We start from the raw sequence: 21704 nt of genomic DNA, 5'->3' as shown, positions 1-21704 counted from the left end.
TAATGTGGAACATTAAGACAAATTATTTCTAAACACTAACAAGCAACGTAGCAACAAGTGGCAGACAATCAAGGGGAATTTTGCCATAGCACGGTGCTTCTTTTGTTACAAGCAGGAATGCAAACCCAAAGGATGTAATTTAGAGGAAACTCTGTCCTGTCTATTCTCTAGGAACTAGAACAAGGAGACTGAGAGAAGATGATTCTGGGTAAATCAAACCGTTTTCTCCTAATTACAGCTGAATAATAGGGAGCAAACTCCCATGGAAGGTTGTGATCTGCTTGAAGAAAGCTAGGAGGTTGCCCTGGCTAGGGTCTTTCATATACAGTTATTCAAGCTCAGACTTGATCATCTGTCAGGGATGCTACAGTAGGGAGAGTTTTGCCGTAGCTGTGAGACTCAGCAAGATCACTTCCAACTCTAAAACCTACAATTTTAATTTAATCACCAACACCAGCCATCATTAAGAGCAACCTCAAATAACTCGAAATCTGTTCATCTACTCACATATTCTTTACACAGTCAACAGGCGTCGAGTGATTACTACATGCCAGACACAGTTCTAAGACACAGAATAAGGGATAAGAAAGGTAACAACCTCTGTCACTGTGGGGCTTGAGTTCTTTGGGAAGAAGTTCACCTAAATACAAACAGACACCAAAGATAATATTTGTTTTGATTATTATTCTGTGGAAGAAGTAAGGTAATCTGATAAATTGGGACTGAGTTAGGCTAGTAGGACAATCAAGGAAAAAATATCCTTAAGAGATGAGTGCCAAAGAATAGAAAGGAATCATTTATGGACAATTTTTCTGGAAATAATATTTCCAAAACATGGGAAGAGCAAATACAAAGGCCCTGAGGCAAGATGAAGCTTAACTACCATCAAGGAACAAAGAGAAGCTAAAAGGTTAGGTCAGGAGATAACCACACAAATTTACACCAGCTGGTCCCTAACTTGAAGTCTGCGTGGATATATTCTTGAGGTGAGTTAGACATATATATCATCCAAAAAAGAAAAAAAAGTTGACTCCAAAATTACCCTGGAAATTCTGAGTGAGCCTCTTTACAAAGGCACAACCATATTAAAGATCACAGCCATCATTCTCCAAACTCCACTCTGGCCATCACTTGCAGGCATTTAACGGGGGTGTTTAATATCCTCTCTAAATTATTGGGCAGGAAGAACAAACATCCTAGCATGTCCGCACCGTGCACCTCGTGTCTCACAATTGAAAAGTAGCTGGAGCTCACCCTGCTGATGGCTTTGCCGGTTTTTTTTACCTTTTATTAAGAGTCCCACCTCTTTTAAGAACTGGGATATATTTTTTGAGGGAACTCAACTATAGGAAAATTCAACTGACAGAGATCATACTGTACTTGACTTTTCTGTTCTTTGCTACATTTATTTGTTGAGACAAACGTCTGTTCTTAGCCTTTTTGTAATGGCTCTGTTAAACAGAACAGACACACAGTACACTGCACATACTTAACACAATTTAAGTTCTGAAATATGCATATACCCATGGAACTGCCAACACAATCAAGAAAAGGAACATATCCATCACTTGCAAGTGTTTAAGCCTCATTCATAAAGCCCCTTATTTTCCCTCACATTCCACCCCTCCACATCCCCAAGTGACCACTGATATTCTTTCTATCGTTAGAGATGTGTTTGCAGTTTTCTAGAAATTTATATAAATGGATTCACACAGTGAGGACTCTTTTATCTGGCTTCTTTCACTCAATGTAATTATTTTGAGAGTAACTCATATTTTTGTGGGTATCAATAGTTGATCACTTTGTTTTGCTGAGTAGTGTTTCACTGTATGAATATACCACAGTATGTTTATTCATTCGCCTGTTGATGGGTGCTCGAGGTTGTTACAATTCTGTCTATTAAAAATAAACATGCTATGATGATCCACGTACAAGTCTTTGTATGAACATATGCTTTCATTTTTCTTGCATAAATATCTAGGTGCAGAAAGGCTGGATCATACGGTAGGTGTATGTGCAACTTATAAAGAAACAGCCAAACTGTTGACTGAAGTGACTGTACCATTTCCCTTCCCACTAGCAGTGCAAAAGACTTCCAGTTCCTACACTGCCTCACCAATACTTGGTGTGCTTGGACTTTTCTAATTTTAGCCATTCAGTAGGTGTGTAGTGGCATCTCCAGGGGCTTTCATTTTCATTTAGATAATAATTCATTATGTAGGGCAACTTCATGTGCTTATTTGCATCCGTACACCTCCTTGGCAGGATCTCTTTTTAAATATTTTTACCCATATTGTTAATTTTAAAAAATTTTTCTGATTTCTGAGTTTTGAGAGTTCTATACGTGTTAGAGACACAAGTCTTTTCAGGTATATAATTTGTAAATATTTTCTTCCAACCTGTGGCTTTTCTTTTATTAATAATGGCTTCCAAAGATGAAACCCAATTTATCACTTTTTTTCGTTTATGGATCTTGTTTTTGGTGTCATCTCTAGGAAATCTTTGCTTAACCCAAGGTCAAAAAGATTTTGTCCAAGTTTTAGAGATTTATGTTTTGATCTACATTTAGCTAATTCTTTATATGATGTGAAGTAGGGATCAAAGGCCATACTTTGGCATATGGCTATCTATGCACAATATCCATGTGCTATATGCTTCCAGCAACATTTGTCAAGAAGACTATCCTTTCTCCTCAAAATTGGCTTTGCAGCTCTGTTGAAAAATCAGTTGTCCTTATATGTGTGCATATGTTTCTGGGATCTACATTCTATTTGACTGACGTATTATATCTGACTCTTGGTTATAATACATTCTTTCACTGATGTCTTTTCACTTGCTCATGTAAATAGTCTCCCAGTAATATAGCTTTACCATTTGACTGGACATACCTAGGCATACCTGAAATGTATTTGATAAATCGATGGATCTTGCACTCAAACTAGGGTTACTTTCCAAAAACACTTAAAAGGTTGAGGTGTAAGAACTATGTATCCTACAGCCTTCCTGCCTCAACCAAGTGTATGTTAACACATCCGCACGAGCTATTTTGCATGTGTATGGGGCTGTAGAGTCTGGGGAGTATGAGAGTGGTATGTGCTGTCTATCCCAAAAGATCATCATACGAGGCAAAGGAAACATTAAGGAAATAGATAGGAATAGTCAAATGCCAAATGTTAAAATATTTCTCATGCGTTTTTAATATTTACATTGAGATAAATAAGCAAATTATTATACAATACAATACAAAACTTTAGAGACTATTTCAAAATGCTCTTTTGTGCCAGATGCAACAAGACACTAGGAATAAACAGAGGAATTTTCTGGAACCAGCTTGTCTTTCCTTTTTTTATCACCATCGAGTGATGGGGTTGTATTTTATTCAGTCTATTGTACATGTGGGTGTGAATAAGATGGAACTTGTCTCAAAAAGAGAAATGAGCAAAGAATATATGTTGTCAACTTGTCTAAAACACTTTTTCATGTTCTGACTCATTTTTCTTTGTATTGGCATTTCAAGGGATTTCGTGGGGTTTTTTTTGTTTTTTTTGTTTTTTTAATTATTTATTTTTATTTATTTATTTATGGCTGTGCTGGGTCCCCGTCTCTGTGCGAGGGCCCTCTCCAGCTGCGGCAAGTGGGGGCCACTCCTCACTGCGGTGTGCGGGCTTCTCACCATCACGGCCTCTCTCGCGGCGGAGCACAGGCTCCAGACGCGCAGGCCCAGCAACTGTGGCTCACAGGCCTAGCCGCTCCGCGGCACGCGGGATCCTCCCAGACCAGGGCCTGAACCCGCGCCCCCCGCATTGGCAGGCGGACTCCCAACCACTGCGCCACCAGGGAAGCCCGGATTTCGTTTTTTAATTTGACTATTCAAAAACCTTGATAACTTCAGTGAAATCCCATGAAGATAATATCAACAACTGGAATGGAAAATGAAAAGATGATAATAGCAACCAGCACTGTGATATTTCTTGTCAGTGTTCTTTACTATTTAGAATAGTAACAAATGCCATATTCATTTGACTTTTTGAACTTTGGCCTTTACTTTGGTGGAAGAAGTTCCTTTCACTTTGCTTATTATCTGTTTGCAATGAAAAACAATTCATGACCATACTTTGATATGATCATCTTAGAGTTGTATTGAGGGAGGATAGTTATGCAACTATTTATATATCTATGGGTTTAAGGAACTTTAAAGGCTTGATATTTGAATCCTGTGGAATGTAGCCTCCTTTCCCACAGGTAAATGAACATATACATGTACTTAATGTAGTTTAAAATAAAGCAACACCTGTTCATAGAGGCACCTTCTATTCCAGGCATGTTTAGGTAGAGGGACGGGGAACAAGACCTATAAAACATAACTCTTGTCTATAAGGAGTTTACAGTCTAGGGGGGTTGAGGGCACTCAATGACTCAACGGAGATGAGCCTGATGCAGGTGGCTACAAGGTCACCCTTGGATAAACTCTGCTTTAGGAAAGACCAGCCTACACTTATTCTGGTAAACTCTTTAATGCGGTGCCCAATAAACCTGAATATCAAGCTCAAACGCCACTTGAGAAATGTTTCCAGGGGTGCTACCAGCCAACAAGTTAATATGATTCCTACACACTTGACACAACTCACCAGAGGTCTTGAATTCAGTGAGCATATTGACCTCCTTTAAGAAAGATCACCATTGAAACTTCGAATGCTAAGTTCTAAGAGAATGAAGTAAGTAATAAGTGATATTCAGCTTCAGAGGTGGAAGAGAAAAGAGGTCTCACCTTGAGTAGAACATGTTGTTGGATTCTCCAAAGTGGCAAACAATAAGGAGAACACTAACCAACTAAGACTCTGAATAAGTTGAGAATCAAGATGAAAGCCTAAGATGGAGGTCAAAAGGTCCCCTAGATTGAAGGATACACTTAGGCTGAAAGGGAAACGATTGAAAAAGATGTAGAAAATGCTAAATATTTCACAAAAAATTTATTAGAACTAATAAAACAACTTAGCAAAGTTTGTTTGCAGAATATGAAATCAACATATACGCATCACTTGCATTTCTGCACATTAGCAATGAACAATCCGAAAAAGAAATTAGGAGAACAATTCCATTTACAATAGCATCAAAAAGAATAAAATACTTAGGAATAAGCTTAACCAAAGACATGAAAGACTTGTACACTGAAACCTACAGTGTTACTGAAAGAAATTAAGGAAGACATAAATAAATGGAAAGACATCTCATGTTCATGAACTATTGTTAAAATGTCCATATTACACGAAGCTATCTGCAGATTTAATGCAATGCCTGTCACAATCCCCTATTTTTGCAGAAATAGAAGAAGCGGCTCCAAAATTGATATGGAACCACAAAGGACCCTCAATAACCAAAGCAAACTTGAAGACCTCACACTTTCTTTTGAAATGAAGTTTTCTTGTTACTGTGGTGGGTTAAAAGTCCTAAATGTCCATGAATTATCCTCCTAAATTCACATTTTGGTTCATTCTCACTGACAGGGCTTTCAGTGCCTGAGTGGCATTGAGGGCTCCTTCAATATCTCTAGCTTGGACTTCTGTCACTGACATGGTGTGGGCATCTCAGAGCCTTGACTCTTTTACCAGTTGATCAAGTCCCGCATGAACCATGCTCAGAAGGGCCCCACGCTTGCTTGCTTTCATGCTCTGCTATTGCTGTCTTGAAATTCTTAATGATTTTATCTTTGAACTTACGTTTTGTAAGTAAAATTTATGGGACAATAAAATATACACATGAGCAGAGGAGACATGTGCAATATGTGTGTCTGCCACCATTCCTGCTGCCCCATTCCCATCTAGTTTTCACCCTGCTTATGGCGTGCTTTCCATGACATGCTTATTTCGTACCCATTTGGAGTCTTACTGAGTTCCACCAGAATTCTGTGCTACTGGTCACATCCAAGACTAAGTGAAGGTGTTAACAGCTCCGGGAGGCCACACTTTCCATCTGAATCTGAACTTACTTCTAACACAGAAAGAAAGCAGTTGTTTTTTAAGAAACAAGAATGTCCAAGGAATCTTATCATATCCTTTCTTACTCGTGTTACTTCCCAATATTAGCCAAACACTTCGGCTGAAAAAGAGAAGAGAGAACAACCCATAGAACCCATTTAGGGCTCACCCTAATCCAGTATGATGTCATCTTATCTCGATTCTATCTGAAAAAAGAATTTACTTGGGCACATTCACAGGTTCCAGGTGAACATGAATTTGGGAAGGACACTATGCACCCCAGTGCAAATACTTTCAACAACACTTTTTCTTTGCAGTTTGAACAAGAGGCACTATAGTTTCATTTTGCACTGGAGCCCACACATTATGTCACTTTTTACTGTTAGAGCCCATGTGGGGAAAAGGGGCTTCATGAGACAGCCAAGTGAGTCTGTCAACTGAATTCTAGAATTATCCAGACTTACACACTTTGTTGCAGCAAGTTGGTTCCAGGCAAACCCATGTGAAAGGGGCATGTCCACAGTGGAGCAGAGAACTTTTGTCTCTCTATCACCAGACTCACTCCCAAGAGGAAGGAAAGAAGAGCTTAGCAAAGCATGGCCAGTTATTCTTCCTAACTTTGCCAGTCAAGTAGGTCACCTCACCCAACCAGTGTCAGTGAATATAAGAGCAGGGAAGTTAAAAGTTATACTAATCAAATTCCCTTCACATGGAGGTACCATTAGGAATGAGAAGGGAGATTGTCACTAATGCTTCCCTGTTTTTTTCAATCTCTTAACCCGCTCAACTATGCCTTTAAACCTGTAATTAACAGAATATCACTCCCCCTTCAGGAAAAAGAATAGACCTTCATCGGGACAGTCCTGCTCACACTTTTATGGGGCTACTCATTTGAGTGGCCTCCGGGAACTGCTGGTGGACGACTTAAGAGTTTCATCCCAGAAGTCTCTGATATGGGTGAGAAATTGCATTAATTTAAATTAACTCCAGGGCTACTCATATCCAATGATCAGAAACAACTTTTTGTTCGACCAGCCATCCACAGCACAGCTAACCACAGAAAGCTGATGAGGTTAAATGACACACTAAGGTTAAATACATAAAAGCATCCAGTAATACAATTCAGAAATCATAGAAGTGTTGCAAATTTGAAAGTACACCTTTGCCGGTATCAAATTCTTCACAGAGAAATTAAAAGGGCACACATTAAACGCTCTTATGAATTAAGGTCCCAAAGTATTAAAGCCCAATTTTGAAATCAAGTGTCCTTGTTACTGTGGGTTAAAAATCCAAAGTCCTAAATGTCCATAAACAATCCTCCCAAATGTACATTTGGTTCATTCTCAGTGACAGGGCTTTAATGGCCTGAATGGGACTGAGGGCTCCTTCAGTATCTGTAGCTTGGACTTCTGTCACTGACACGGGTGTGGGTCTCTTAGGGCCTTGGCTGTTTTATCAGTTTATCAAGTCCCTCATGAACCATGCTTTTAAAGAGTCTAAAGAGTTCCCAAGATACAATTTGATTTTACAGCACTATCCCCAAAATTAAAAAATCAATCTCAAAAGCAAGCCAATCCCCCACTCCTAGAAGAGTGAAACTAGGCACATTTTTGTTCCCAGAATCCAGTACAGAATTCGACCAAAGAACATAGCAGAAACTCAATGGCATTTGAGAGAAAGATAAAGTCTCTTTCGTTTTAGCCTCACTAGGATGTCCATTAGTCTATGCCATTTATTTGAAATTTCTGACCTGCCAACTTCGAACCAGGAGGAATCTTTTAGCCTGACATTGATTTGTCACTATGAATTTGCCATGCAGTGCACAGCCCTGAGCATCTGTCACACGTGGACTCTTGAGTTATCCCTCCTCCTTGATGACTTTGTGGTTCACACTGCAGTACTGAACTGATTCTGGCTTCTGTCGAGTGACATTACACCTCCAGTTCTGATGTGTAGATTTGACATTCCTATGCCGCCATGGCCATTTTCACTGCCTCCTGCTATGGAACTGCATAGACCAAAGGCGGCTGCCTTTAAGAGAACACTTCTTTCTCCAACATAATTGACAAATCCAGTGTCAGCTTGGGTCCACATGTAAAGGGAGTCACTTGAGCCTACGGTAGACCATATGTGTCAATGCCGACAAGTTCTACAAAACATGTTTTCCTTACAATTGAGTCTTTGTCTCAGTCAAGCCTGCTTGGGAAAAACTCTACCTGAAGAGTAAGGCAAGGTGGACGGCTGCCTGAGACTTTCCTGCCCTGTAAAATCCTGCACACTCTCAAGTCAAGTGCCAGGTAAAAGTCTCTGTATACTAAAGATCCTCCAGGTGGGTGCCTTATTCATTCCGCTCCAGGTATTGCTCAGTCACCTGCAACTCCCTAACGCCCCTTTTCTTTATGTCAGACTTTTACTTAAGTGGCTCTAAAGAAACAGCCCCTCTCCCACGCCATAAGCTGCAGCCATCAGCCAAAATCAAAGTATCTTACGGCTGGTATAGTGGGTTGGATGGTGGCCCCATCCAACAAGTATATATCCATGTCCTAATCCTTGACTGTTACCTCGTTTGAAAAAAAGGTTTTGCAAATGTCATTAAGGATCTTGAGATGGGATTTCCATCCTGTATTATCTGGATGGGTCCTAAATAGAATGACAATTGTCCTTATTATACAAGAAGGGCAGAGGGACATGTGAGACAGACAAAAGAGAAGATACAGACACAGAAAGGGGGTGATGTGAAGACAGAGACAAAAGCTGAGTGATGTGGCCTCAAGCCAAGGAAGCTGGCCGCCAGCAGAAGCTGAAAGAGGCAGGGATAGAATCTCCCCTAGAGCATCTGTAGGGAGAGCAGCCTTGCTGACGCCTTGATGTCACACTTCCGGCCTCTACAACTGTGAGATAGTAAATTTCTATTGTGTTAAGCCTCCAAGTTTATTAGTCTCCCAGCAAGCACGGAGGACACTTATACAGCATGCATTAAACCTGTTCTAGGCTTCAGCAGTTTACTGCACAAACCTAAATATTTTCAAACAGTCAAAGGTCTCAACTTCCCACCATACATTAAAGACCAAGGCACTAGACTACCTTCCTTGGCAGTACCAAAATATTTTCCACATGGACATTTTCCTCTCCAAAATGCCTGCTCCTTTCTTTTTATTTCTCAGTGTTCCCAGGTAATGCACCAAATGTTAGGGTCTTTTCATTACCTTCCAGCAAGTACAATGCCTTAATTCCATTTGGTTTGGAATAAATTAGGAAATAAGATAAAAGAGAAAAGATGGAGGGCCGAATATTCCTGTTACTGTTGATAACCCTGGCTTGAGAATCCAGTTTGAACGCAATGATCACATAACGGAACCCCAGAATTGGGCAGATTTACTAACTCGTAATACACAGAATGAGAGAAACAGAAGACACTCACTCACACTCTCAAGGGAGAGAACAGAATTAGTCAAGGCAAGCATGCTCACTTAATTCTTTTCAAGCTTTCTATATAAGTCACTTGATCACCCTGCAGCAGAGTCAGTAAAGAAGCAGGGCTGAAATGACCCTAAGAGCTCTCTTGACGGGACTGAACCATCAGGAGCAGGAAAGGAACATTCCCTCACTCCCCACCACCACCACCCCCAGCAGTAAAAAATGATCATCCACATTGACAATGTAAAAGAAATCAGAAACTACGCTAACTCTGATTCACTCTTAGTATACCAACAGCTAATCAGGAGCCTTGTGCAAAAGCATCTTGACTAGTTGCTAATAAAACTCTTTAGAAGCAGACCCCTCCACATGCCTCAAAGGGAAGATGCAGACCTGTATGCTTCAGGATTTTCTCACCAAAACCCCACAGAATTTCTTTACTATTCCAGCCAAGTATGGCCTAGCCCTACCCTCATACCTGTTTTTCTTGGTTTAGCAATAAAGAAACATAGATGGAAATAAAGAAGAGCTATCAGGTAGAAAGATATAAAATAGTGGGGAAAATATTATAAGTAGAGTCAAGTACCACCACCGTTTACTAGAAGTGAACTTTCAGCACCAACATTAATATTTTTTCCTGTTATATCTGTAAAGTGATAATAAGTAATATGTACATAACAATTTTTAATTTATTCCAATCTCATTTTTATGACTAAATACTTCACAACAAGTAACATGCTAAGGCAGCATGAATAGATGTAAAAAGGTAGTCCCTGGCCCCAAGGAATGTTGCCTAGGAGAACACAGAGATATGTAAAAAATACAGTCACAATACAGTGTAGCGAGTGCAACAATCAGGCATGCAGAAGTGCAAGGGTAGCAAAAAGGAGCGTGTGATCACAACACTAAAAAGAAGAGTGCACAAAAGACATAATATGTAAATTGAGTTTTGAAAAATGAAGTGGGTGTCCCAGGTGCCCCATAGGGAGAAAGGAATTCTTGGAGGAGGGAAAAGCATAAATGAAGACAGTGAATTGTTCTTATAATCCAGAAGCGAAGTAGGCAATGGCAGGAGAAATGATTGGACACAGGCGTCATGAATACTTACATGTCTGCGTTTTAGCAAGTCCATTCTAAAGGAAACTTTGAGGATCAACTCGGGGGTTGGGGGCCGCGGGGGGACAGAACTAGTCATTCCTGCAAGAAACACTGTACAGTTGTGCAAAACACTGGAACCAGTTTCTACCAACCCACCAAAAAAAAGACTTCAAAGGCAACGTGGTTATCACAGGAAGGGCTTGTTTTTGTGTTTGTTTTTAGTTCATTAGGCCTCACTTAAAATTCTGATTCCACAATGCACTTGCGTTGGGATCTTGAACAACACTCATAACCTCTGCAAGTTTCAGTATAGTAAGTTTATGTGATTACCTTCATCTGTAATATCCCTGTGTTGCAATCTTAATTAATTAAGATTAATTCATCTTAATCTTAATCTCAAGTTCAGGTCAAACACTAGTTCCTCTGTGACTTCTCCTCTGAACTGATTCAAAAGCCTTCTCTCCTGTCCTCATTTGGCTTCTCTTCTCTTATGGAATCTCATAAGAACTTCTACGACCTCTTTGGTTTTTTGTTGTCGTTGTCTGTTTTTTAGTTGAAGTATAGTTGATTTACAATGTCGTGTCAGTTTCAGGTGTACAGCACAGTGATTCCGTTTTCAGATTCTTTTCCCTTAGAAGTTATTACAAAATATTGAGTAGAGTTCCCTGTGCCATAGAGGAGATCCTCGTTGTATCTATTCTATGCCTTCTTTGAATGACCGTAGCACTTGTTGTCTGTATCATTTTTATGTCTGTTGTGGCTCTGTGACTGAACATGAAAATTTTCTATTTGTTCATGTCCTGGCCCTTCCTTTAAAATGTGTTCATTTATCTATTTCATATTTATTGACTACATCTTAGATACCGTGTTAGCTGCTTGTTCTAGATGTTAGTAAAATATAGACCTTCCTGCTCAAAGGGTCACAGTATTTGTGGGAAAACAAAAAAATGAACAACCTATGTCTCAAATAGCTTTGTACTTCCCGAAGAGAACACACCTCGTAGGTACAATAAATATATGTATTATACATAAATGTATAAATAGTTAATGGCATTAAAAACTTGAGATAACTTCTTTTCTATTCTGAGGAAATGATCATTATATTTCACCAGGAGCTCAATACCACTCTGAGAATGAGGGCTTAACCCCCATCCTGACTCACTGCATTGCTTTCTTACATGAAAATAGACAAGTCTGTACATACTCTCTACAAAAAGGCTTATCTGGAATGAATTTCAGAGAGCAAGAAGAAAGATTCAAGAGGTTCAGAGAAGCATCCAGAAGCTCAGATGATTGTCTGGCACTAATACAACTTGCTTGACAGGAAAATAGAGCCGTAAATCTCACAAAATTAGATGATCTTTTAAGGATTTCAAAACCTCCTGCTATTAATTGGAAATCCTAGAAGAACAGCTTCTTTTAAACTATACTGATAATATGCTTTACAGCTTAATATTCAGAAGCCTATGTTGTGGCTAAGTGAGCGTCAGGAAAGAAGGAAACTTGTGGTTTAGCTCCATTTACTCTGGAACCTCTGGTCAAAACATCTGCTTCTGTGCTCAGCCATCTTATCATCTGTACAATGGAGGCAACTCTAAGAAAACATAGTTACAGAGATGTTGCACAGTTTCACGTGTCATTGTCTTCATTTGTTTCAGAAAACCAATCACATCTAAGCTACGACTGAAAGAGTGCAATGTTATTTGGGGTCATCTAGTGCAGCTCTGTCGAAGTAAAGAAAAGGAAAGGGGCCTAGAATAACTATAATTTTCCCAAGAGGACACAATTATTTTATGGTAAATCTGGGTCAAGAACCCTGATCTCTTTGATGCCATTCCATTGTTCTTTCGTTGGGTTCTGAACAACCCAGAGAAAGAAAGAGAAATCAAATTCCTATGTGGTACAGGACGTGGCAAGATTGGAATTGGAGAACTACATATTAACAGGTATCTGGGAAATTCTTCAAACTAATTGAGATATAGACCAGGTACATAAAAAACAGTATGTGTTCTCAAGATGATTCTGTGGAATGAACAGAACAGAACAGAAACAATCAAATAATAACACAAAACATTTTTATAGATTTTTAAACCTTACAAAGCATTTTCATGTTCATTATCTAATTTAATCCTCAAATCAACTCCATGAGACAGTTATTATTTTCCCATTAGAAATGACCACATATTAAATCCTTAGCGATTGCTCAAGAAAAGCTGAAATCTTGAGTGTTACATCTATTAATGCCAGGGTTGGGTGTTTTCCCATGGGAACACTGGATGCTAAAATCAACAGGGATTTTCAGCTCAAGATGGCAGACTAGGAAACATTTACTTTCTGTTCCTCCTGAAACCATATTTAAATAAAACTGTAGAAATACCAAAATTAAGCAACCAATAAAAGCCAAGACATTGTGGAAGTCATCAACCACAGAAAGATTTCAACACATTTTGAGAAGGCAACAATGAAATGGAGGAGCCATGAATAAAATCATTAAGAAAAGACTACCCTAAGTAGGGTCTGCACAAAGCCAGTCAGCTTTTGCTGAGCTCTGGTTATAGTAAAGGGCAGAGGAAAGAAGAGGGGCTGAAAACAAGGAGACAAACATCATTTTAGGAACAAAAGTTCATTTAATGAGCTCCAGGGAACACCCAGCCTGCTGCCATACTAACTCATGAATTACAATGGATTGTTGGTAAGACAAGAAAACAGGGAACAAACAAAACAAACAAAAATCAAGACATCGTTTCTTACAGAACTCTTCTCAAATGAGATCAAGGAACTATGGTTCAATGCCACAGCTGTAAATCATTTCTGCTCCTGGAGAGGTTAGAAAGGGCTTATAATATTTAGCCCTTTTTTTCAGACAGAATTTAGGTCTGAGCAAAACCTTTTGTGTCCTCAAACCTCAAAGTTTATTGGGGATGGAAGTCCAAATTAGCTGTCACATATCATAAAAAGAATCTCATGGGCAGAGGGTCAAACTAATTTTGGAATATATGAATTATGCCCAGTGTTATTTTCAATAGATTTTAAACTAAAATATATAAATACATTTTTATTGATCTATATGACTCTGGGTTCTGAAACTTCTACATGTCACATGCGTGATACATAACACACAATGTCAGCCCCAGGAGAGAGAAAACACTCCAATGAAGCAAGCCAAAAAAACAAGTTTCAAACAAGGTAAAGTCATGTGTAGACCAGGATTTTTCAATTCTTTCCCGTCATGCTGAAGCTTCCAGCTCCTGAATAACAACACGTTTCCCTTGCCCTAGACACCCAAGAGTATGTCTCCTCTCTTGGGCATAAGAATCGCTAGTGTTACATATGTGTAGTAAACAGTGGACCCAGCTGGCATACTCACAATGACCAAATTGTGTTGATCGTACTTTAAACCAATACATCACTCCACGATGAAGTTGCAATAAATGATATATTTGCTTGCCAGACATGAATGAGATGCCTTACTGGATATACTCCAGGAAGGCCAGAGAAACTGGAATAATTTACTGGTGAATTTCTTTCCGGATAGCCCATGATTTGTCTAGAATATAAGCTTTACATATCTGGATCCTTCACACTAGACCAAAGGGAAAATCTGGGCTGCAAGCCTCAATTAGAAATGTGGGGCGCTGCTATGCTGACAGCTGGTGCTCCCTGACCTGTATCTTCTGAGACTAGAACCCCGTGTGGTGGATGACCAATTCATGCGTTGAACAAAAGAAGACCTCCTACAGGGCAGTGTACGTGTTCATCACACGTATGGCACTTAGGGCTAAGTACCATAAGGGCCACAAGAAAAACAAACAAAAGTAACACATGAAGCATATATGATAAGGAGGCGCCACAGTCCAGAGCACGAGCTCTGGAATCACACAGGCTTGCTTCGAATCCTAGCTAAGCCACTACCATCTGTATAACCTGAAGAACAGTCGAAGGTTTAAATGTTGTTTTACCAAATTGCGAAAAGGAATTGAAGAAAGAACCTATCTGCCAGGAAGGGACATCGTGGGCTGCAGCACCCAGGCAGGTCAGGGCTCTGCATCCCCTGCTCAGAAACCTTTGCCACCTGGCTCATGGTGATGCTGGCAGCTGAGCAGCCCTGGAGAAGGTGCTCCCGTCATCAGGCCTCGCAGAGAAGCTGGGGAGGTCCCTGGAGGAGGCGGGCCACAGCCTGGCAAGCTCTGGGTGCCTCCTGCACTCAGCTCTGAACAGGCTCTGGTCCCTGGGCCCCTTGGGGGGGAAGGGCTGGCCGATACATACGCAGGGCTGAGGGGCCTGCAGAGCCGGTGCCCAGGCAGGGTGAGCTCTGGAGGAGAAGGCTTCCACAGTCCCCAACAGTCTCCGCATGGTGGTCCATCCGGTGCCAAACACCTGCCACCCACAGCGAGAAGTCCCAGCCACTAGAAAGTCCAGAAGGGGTCGGGCTCTGGGGCCCCGCCCTTTGCCTTTGGGCCGGGGTTTCTCCAGGGGCTGGGCTTGCATGCGCCCCCCCGTCCTGCCCCGCCCGCCCTTTCTCTGTGACGAGTACAATGGACATGTCACAAGCGCCAGGCTGAGCCATCCAGTGTCCAGTGCGTGCTAGACCTTGAGAGGAGGTGAAGCTAAGGAGAAGCTCTCCCAGTTTCACTCTGTTCTCGGATCGCTTGGCGCACAACCGGTCCTACATGGGCAATTTACTATGCAAATTTCGTACCTGGCTCCGCCACCGCCGCCGGCCCCACCGGCCCCGCCGCCCGCCCCGCCGTGGGGCCCCGGTGGGCTGTCACCCACTGGTTTTGTGCTCCTGGGAGGCTGCCACGTCTGACCGGGACCACCCTGCTGCTCCAGCGCCTGCCTTCTGCCCTGAGCAGGGAGTCAACGTCAGGAAGCCGGTACCATCCAGTCACCTCCCACTGAGGACACGGGGGCTGGGGAAAACAGGGGCACAATGCAAAATGACAGCCCCGGAAGGAGGTGAGAAGAGGGAGGTGAAGGCCCCATCCCATGCCGTGCTGTCCTCTGCCCCAACCGCATGCTGCTCCCTGCTGCTGGAGAGGCCAACAAAAAAAGTGCTGGGTGAAGACCACCGGCCCAAATCACCAGGCTCACCGATGTCTGGGAAGGAGCTGCAGCGTGAAGAGTCTTCACGCATCCCAACAAGAAGCTCCCCTTCCCTGCTATCTACCAGCAGTAGGCCCTGGAAGCGGAAGATTCCCCTGCCGCTTTTTCTGCCACTGCCAAGGCTGAGGTCGCCCCCGTCGGGGAACGAGGCACTGACGTGGGATCGAGGTGAGCTGCCCCCTCCTCCTAAGCTTCCGTGCTTAGCTGCTGCCAAACACCTAGGCACCTTGGAGAAGAACATTCAGTGTCGCTGGAAAAAGATCCCCAAGAATGGAAGGAAGGTCCAGCCACCATCCCATGAAAAAGAACCCCCAACACCCATCTGTGTAGCTCCTACCCCTCCTTTATACTTACCTACCCCTCTTCCAGCCCCTACCATCAATCCCCCTATTGTAACTGGGCAGCCCAGGACTTCTGTGGCAATCCCTTCCACCAGCATGGTCACGGCATCTGGAAGTGTGACCTTGCAGCCTGGCGTCTACATGGACACTGCTGCCCCTTCCGGAGCTGTCATTTTCCATTCGGCTCCTGTTTTCCCCAGCCCCCCATTTACAGCTTCGGCCGTCACCAATGCTTCAGCAGGCAGCAGCTCTGACACTGTACCTATGGACACCACACCTACTTCCCAGGCTGTCATTTTCCATTCGGCTCCTGCTTTCCCCAGCCCCCCAGTTACGACTTCGGCCGTCACCAATGCTTCAGCAGGCAGCAGCTCTGACACTGTACCTATGGACACCACACCTCCTTCCCAGGCTGTCATCTTCCATTCGGCTCCTGTTTTCCCCAGCCCCCCAGTTACGACTTCGGCCGTCACCAATGCTTCAGCAGGCAGCAGCTCTGACACTGTACCTATGGACACCACACCTCCTTCCCAGGCTGTCATCTTCCATTCGGCTCCTGTTTTCCCCAGCCCCCCAGTTACGGCTTCGGCCGTCACCAATGTTTCAGCAGGCAGCAGCTCTGACACTGTACCTATGGACACCACACCTCCTTCCCAGGCTGTCATTTTCCATTCGGCTCCTGCTTTCCCCAGCCCCCCAGTTACGACTTCGGCCGTCACCCAAGGGAGAAAAAGAAAACGATAAAACCACCACACTGAGCAAATTACTAAAGCTTTTCTACTTTTAACAGAATTTTCCATCTGGTAGATTTATTGTCATATCCCCTTCAAAACAGACAAGATGCTCACCATATTTTAAAGATTATAGGTTGCCACTGAAAGAAAAATTTTACACAGTCACTTCAGCCGTCACCAGCCTTCGGCCTGTCTCCAGGCAGAACCAATAGGCATTTCACAGGGCTGTTCCTAGTTCTGGGAACACACCTCCCAGTAGTAGCAATGCCTCAGCCCATGCCTCGACGCATTTACCTGCAACGTGGCCAACAGATAAGACCAACACTTCAAGCTTCCTTGGACCCAGGTCTCCCGTCTCAGGCCACATTGGGGGCCAACGATGGGCAGAGGCCTAACGATAATTTTCTATTGGGAAACCCAGCAGCTTCAGCACAAGATAAAGTCCTAGTCGCCCCTGCAGCCTAGCCACCGCGAGTCAGCATCATGCCGGCAGCTTCGCCAGCTTCCCTATTCGCCACCACCAGCAACACGCAGCCGGCCTTTGGCGACAAGCCAGGCATTCTCCCCAGGGCTGTGTCCATTGCTACTGGCTTCGGACTTGCCACCAGGATGCCCAGTACTGGGGACAGCGGCTCGCTCTTTGCCGACACCACACCGGGCCCACTGTTCATGGGACCTGCAGCCCCTACGGCCGATGGGAGCCTTGGGGTCGGTGTGTCAGCCCCAGGCCTCACTCACTCACAGGCATCCAGACCACTTAACTTCGGGGCAGGACTAAGTGGGGCACCCAGCACCGCTTCTGTTCCTACTTCGGGCCAGACAACCTGCCATCTACCTGACCACGGCAAGGCTGCTGCACTAGGAGGGGCAGGCACCATCCCAGCATTTGGGAACATACCTGATTCCACCTTAAATCCAAATACCTGGGGCCCACCTGGGCTGAATACAGGTGGTACGGTGATGGCAGGGGACAACACCATCCCCACGATGGGAGGCCCTAGGGTTCCCACTTTCTGTCACTGCACACAGGGCCCATCTGGACGGAGAAAATCTACATTTCAAAGTTCCATCACCAAGGAGAAGAAATCTGTGTCAAGAGACATGTCAGTTTCCACCTTCTGACAGAGCACACCACATCTGTTGCAGTTGCAAGTGTGGTTATCACCCGTGGGTTTCAACACACTTCTAGTTCTACCTTATTGCCAAGCACAAGGGGCCCACCTGCCCACAATCTAGGTGGTGGTCGTCTAGGAGGGAACAACATCATGCCCATGATTGGAGGACCTGCTATTCCCGCTTACAACTGGGACCCACCTGGCCAACACACAGGTTGTGCGGATGGAGGGCACAACATCTCACCGGTGCTGGGAGGCCCTGTGTCAATAACTGCCATCAGACTTGGAACCCATCTGTGCAGAGAACCGGGGGGGGGCATGGGGGACAGCACCACACCTGCTGTGACTGGATACACTTCTGGTGCCACATTCATACAAAGCACCTGAGGCCCCCCCTGGTCAAAACCCAGGTGGTACCATGGGGGATAGCAGCATCCATACTTGGAGAGGAAGCTCCACTCTCAGTAAGAACACTGGGGTCCCCGAGTCAGGACACCCCTCTGACTTAGACGAGCCAGCATTGTGTTTGCAGGCCCCTGGTCAGGGCAGCTGTGCCTGTGCTCACAGGAGTCTGGCAGCCTCATAACCTGCCCAGGGCTTCATAGGAGCCACCAGCGAATTCCTTTCTTCTATGAAGAAACTCAACAAATGAAGAGCAGATCTTCTTCTGCAAACTGTGTGTCACCATGAATGGACCTTGCCTCACTGGAAAGTGGCTCAGCCCCTTGAAGTGAAACTTCACCTCCTCTCTTCCTACAGCAAGCCGGAGGACCACACCTCAGGGGTGTGCAAGTGTGTGTGTGCCTGTGTGTGTCTGTGTGCGTGTGTGTGTGTGTGTGTGTGTGTGTGCTGGAGGGTGAGGAGCATATGAGCCCACTTCAGAACTACACCAGACTTGAGAAGCTCCAGTTAGGAGAATGGAAGACAGCTGGCTGCATCATCCACTGTGCCATCCCTGGCTTGCCTGTTAACTTGGCGGACCCAAGTTTTCCCTAGACTTGGAACTGGCAGGATGCCCACTGCTGTTCTCAGATGCTTCCTCTCCCCCTATGCATTTGCCTCAATGGGCCTTTCTCTTTCCCAGCTTTATGTACATATATATATGTCAATAAAACCTTGTTCGTATTAATCTACTTCTGTTTATGTGTCTTTACTCACTGACTCAGCTGTAGAGGAAGAACTGACATATGTGAGTGGTGATGTGGGAGCCAGACTTAAGACACCAAAATTTTGTGTCCCAGTGACTGGGATGTGGAATTAGGCACACATTATGGCTGCACGTGCTGACTCCTGAAATCTGTTTTCAGTGTAACGAGTGACAATCAGGAGGAACTAAGGTCCAGAGGAGGGAGAGTTGGGGTGACTCACCCTGACTGATTAAGTGTGCTGATGTGTCCAGTCCCTGCCGACCCCTGGAGCAGTGCATTGAGTGGGCCGCACGTATCTCAGACGAATGTTTTTCTCAGACTGATGAAGAGAAGCGACAGGACTTGCCTGTGGTGATGGCAGTTTTTGACAGAAATACCTGCAGCATCCCCAAATCCCAAATCTCTTTCATTGTTCATCACAGACATGTTTGCTGCTTGGGACGCCTTTGTAGACCTGCCTGAGTTAACCCAGCATCTTGACAACAATTTTAAATACTGGAAGGGACGGGACGAAATGAAGCTGCGGAGCCTCCGCCCGCCTCCGGAACAGTGGGCGACACTGCCTGGGGCCCTGACGCGGTGTCCCTCCAGTCACTTGGGATTCCCGAGGGCGGTCAGAGTTCCTTGGTCCTTTCGTCCCCCGGTCTGCAGAGCCTGTCAGAGCACACAGGGACGTCGGCAACCTTCTGTAGCCACCATCTGATGCCACTGCCATAAAGTGAGACTTAGTCCACTCAAGGTACCTGGGCCTGCTGCGGGGGCTCTTCAGAAAGTCACGTGAGAACCACGCTTTGCATTCGCGTCCGTTAAAACATGAGCTCGGGACTGCCCCCGCAAAGGACGGAGATGGATTTCCTGCCAGTGACAGAGAGTGTCTTGTTACAATTTCTCTCAGTTATGTTCAGCACTTAAGAACAGTTAATGGCAATCGGATCTTTTTTCAAATCATAGAAGGTGCAATCACTCACTTTGGAACACTACTGAAAGTGACTTCTCTTTTCAAATTGAACAGAAAATGCAGACAAAGAAATTTTGAAGTTGATTATTAATATCAATTATTACAATGTTTTATTTATTTTATTAGAAGTTCAATATTTTCTATGAATTTAAAAATACTTCAAAGCCAAAGCCAACTTTAAAGACCATGACCAAATTTACATGATTCATATTCATTAGATATGTATTACTTCGTGTACAGACTTATTTTCATAATGCAAATTTAAAATATAAAATGACACATTTTTACTGCAAACAACAAAAACCACACTGGAGGCTAGATAATCCCTGATGTGTGATAAGGAACCACACTTTATGACTGAACTTTTCGAAAATGCTGAAATGTCTTTTGGGGCATCTTTTTATTCAATTGAGACTTAGGCCAGTTATCTTCATACATTCCCACTACACCCAGAGAGGATGGATTTGGCATCCAGGTTCTTGTGTCTGGAGAACCAAAGGAAGAGTCCATACCTGCTCTGTAATTACTGAAAATTTAAGTTGACCTCAAATGTACCATGCTGCTTAAAACAGCAGAAAAGATCCTCTTTAATAACTGGCTTGGCTCTGAGCTAACCCACTAAAATATCAAATCACGAGAGTTATAATTGTGCACAGTTCTGGCTGACCCTAGAGTTCTGCTGGGCCTCCACTAGGTTTAATAATGGCAAAATTCCTGAGTCTGTGCAGCCTATCTTCCAGTTGGAGGGGAGAACAGAAACCCATGTACATTCTCTGGTAGGTTCGCCAGGAATAAATGCTATGGAGATTAAGCAGTATATGGTGAGGTGAGATTGTGGGCAGAGAGGAGCAAGGCTTTCAACTTAAACGGTAGACAGGATAAGTTTTACTGGGAAGGTGGAATTTGAACAGTCTAGAGGGAGGCAGATGAGTCAGACATCTGAGGGAAAAGCATTCCAGGTCATGGGAATAACCTCTGCAAGGCCCAGAGGAAGGATGCCAGTGTCCTCAGGGAAGAATTAGTAAATAATGTGGCTGGAATAGAGTCAGCAAGTAGGAGGGAGGGAAGGAGGAAAGGAGGACAGAGAAGATGTGTGTGGAATTCCCTGCATCACCATTTACTGATTGAGTGATCACAAACAGTTAATTCAACCTTCAAGTGTTCCAGTGAACTCAGTGCTTTTCCTATGGCCTATTGACCTCTCAAGAGTTTTGGAAAGATAAAATAATGTAGGGAAGTGACTTATAAGCCATTGTTACTGTTCTATACATAAGGATAGATGGGTAGACAGGTAGATATAGATAGATAGATATATAGATAGATAGATAACATAGAGAGATGATAGACAGATAGATGATAGAGAGATAGAGATATATAGACAGAGAGATAGATAGATAGACAGATACATAGACAGATGGAGACAGAGAGATAGAGAGAGAGAGAGAGAGATAGGCAGATAGGCAGATAGATAGACAGAGAAGAGAGAGAGAGATAGAGAGATAGATAGATAGATAGAGACATAGATAGATAGATATAGACAGAGAGATAGAGATAGAGAGATAGATAGACACACAGATAGATAGACAGATAGACAGATAGATAGATGGATAGATAGATAGAGAGATAGATGGATAGATAGACAGAGAGATAGATTGATAGATAGCTAGATAGACAGATAGATACATAATAGTTAAGGACTGAATTTCTGTAAAATCATAATTTTAAATAATAGTTTCATTGAGATATAATTTACTTTCCATATTATTTAAAGTGTACAATTTAATGTGTTATGCATCTACCACCACAATCAAT

General features: G+C 43.3%; 1 protein-coding gene across 1 annotated transcript in view; it reads right to left on the bottom strand.

Annotated features, from left to right (window-relative positions):
- LOC103013981 (olfactory receptor 7A10-like) overlaps positions 1-21704 on the bottom strand; it is a 95940-nt gene that overhangs the window by 53795 nt on the left and 20441 nt on the right. Inside the window, 1 exon segment of the mRNA XM_057541076.1 lies at positions 19155-19789. The gene's annotated coding sequence lies outside the window, so the exon portion shown is untranslated.

This window comes from Balaenoptera acutorostrata, chromosome 2 (assembly GCF_949987535.1).
Source record: "Balaenoptera acutorostrata chromosome 2, mBalAcu1.1, whole genome shotgun sequence".
Classification (NCBI taxonomy): domain Eukaryota; kingdom Metazoa; phylum Chordata; class Mammalia; order Artiodactyla; family Balaenopteridae; genus Balaenoptera; species Balaenoptera acutorostrata.
The sequence above is the reverse complement of the archived record's forward strand: the minus strand, read 5'-3'. Positions and strand labels throughout refer to the sequence as shown.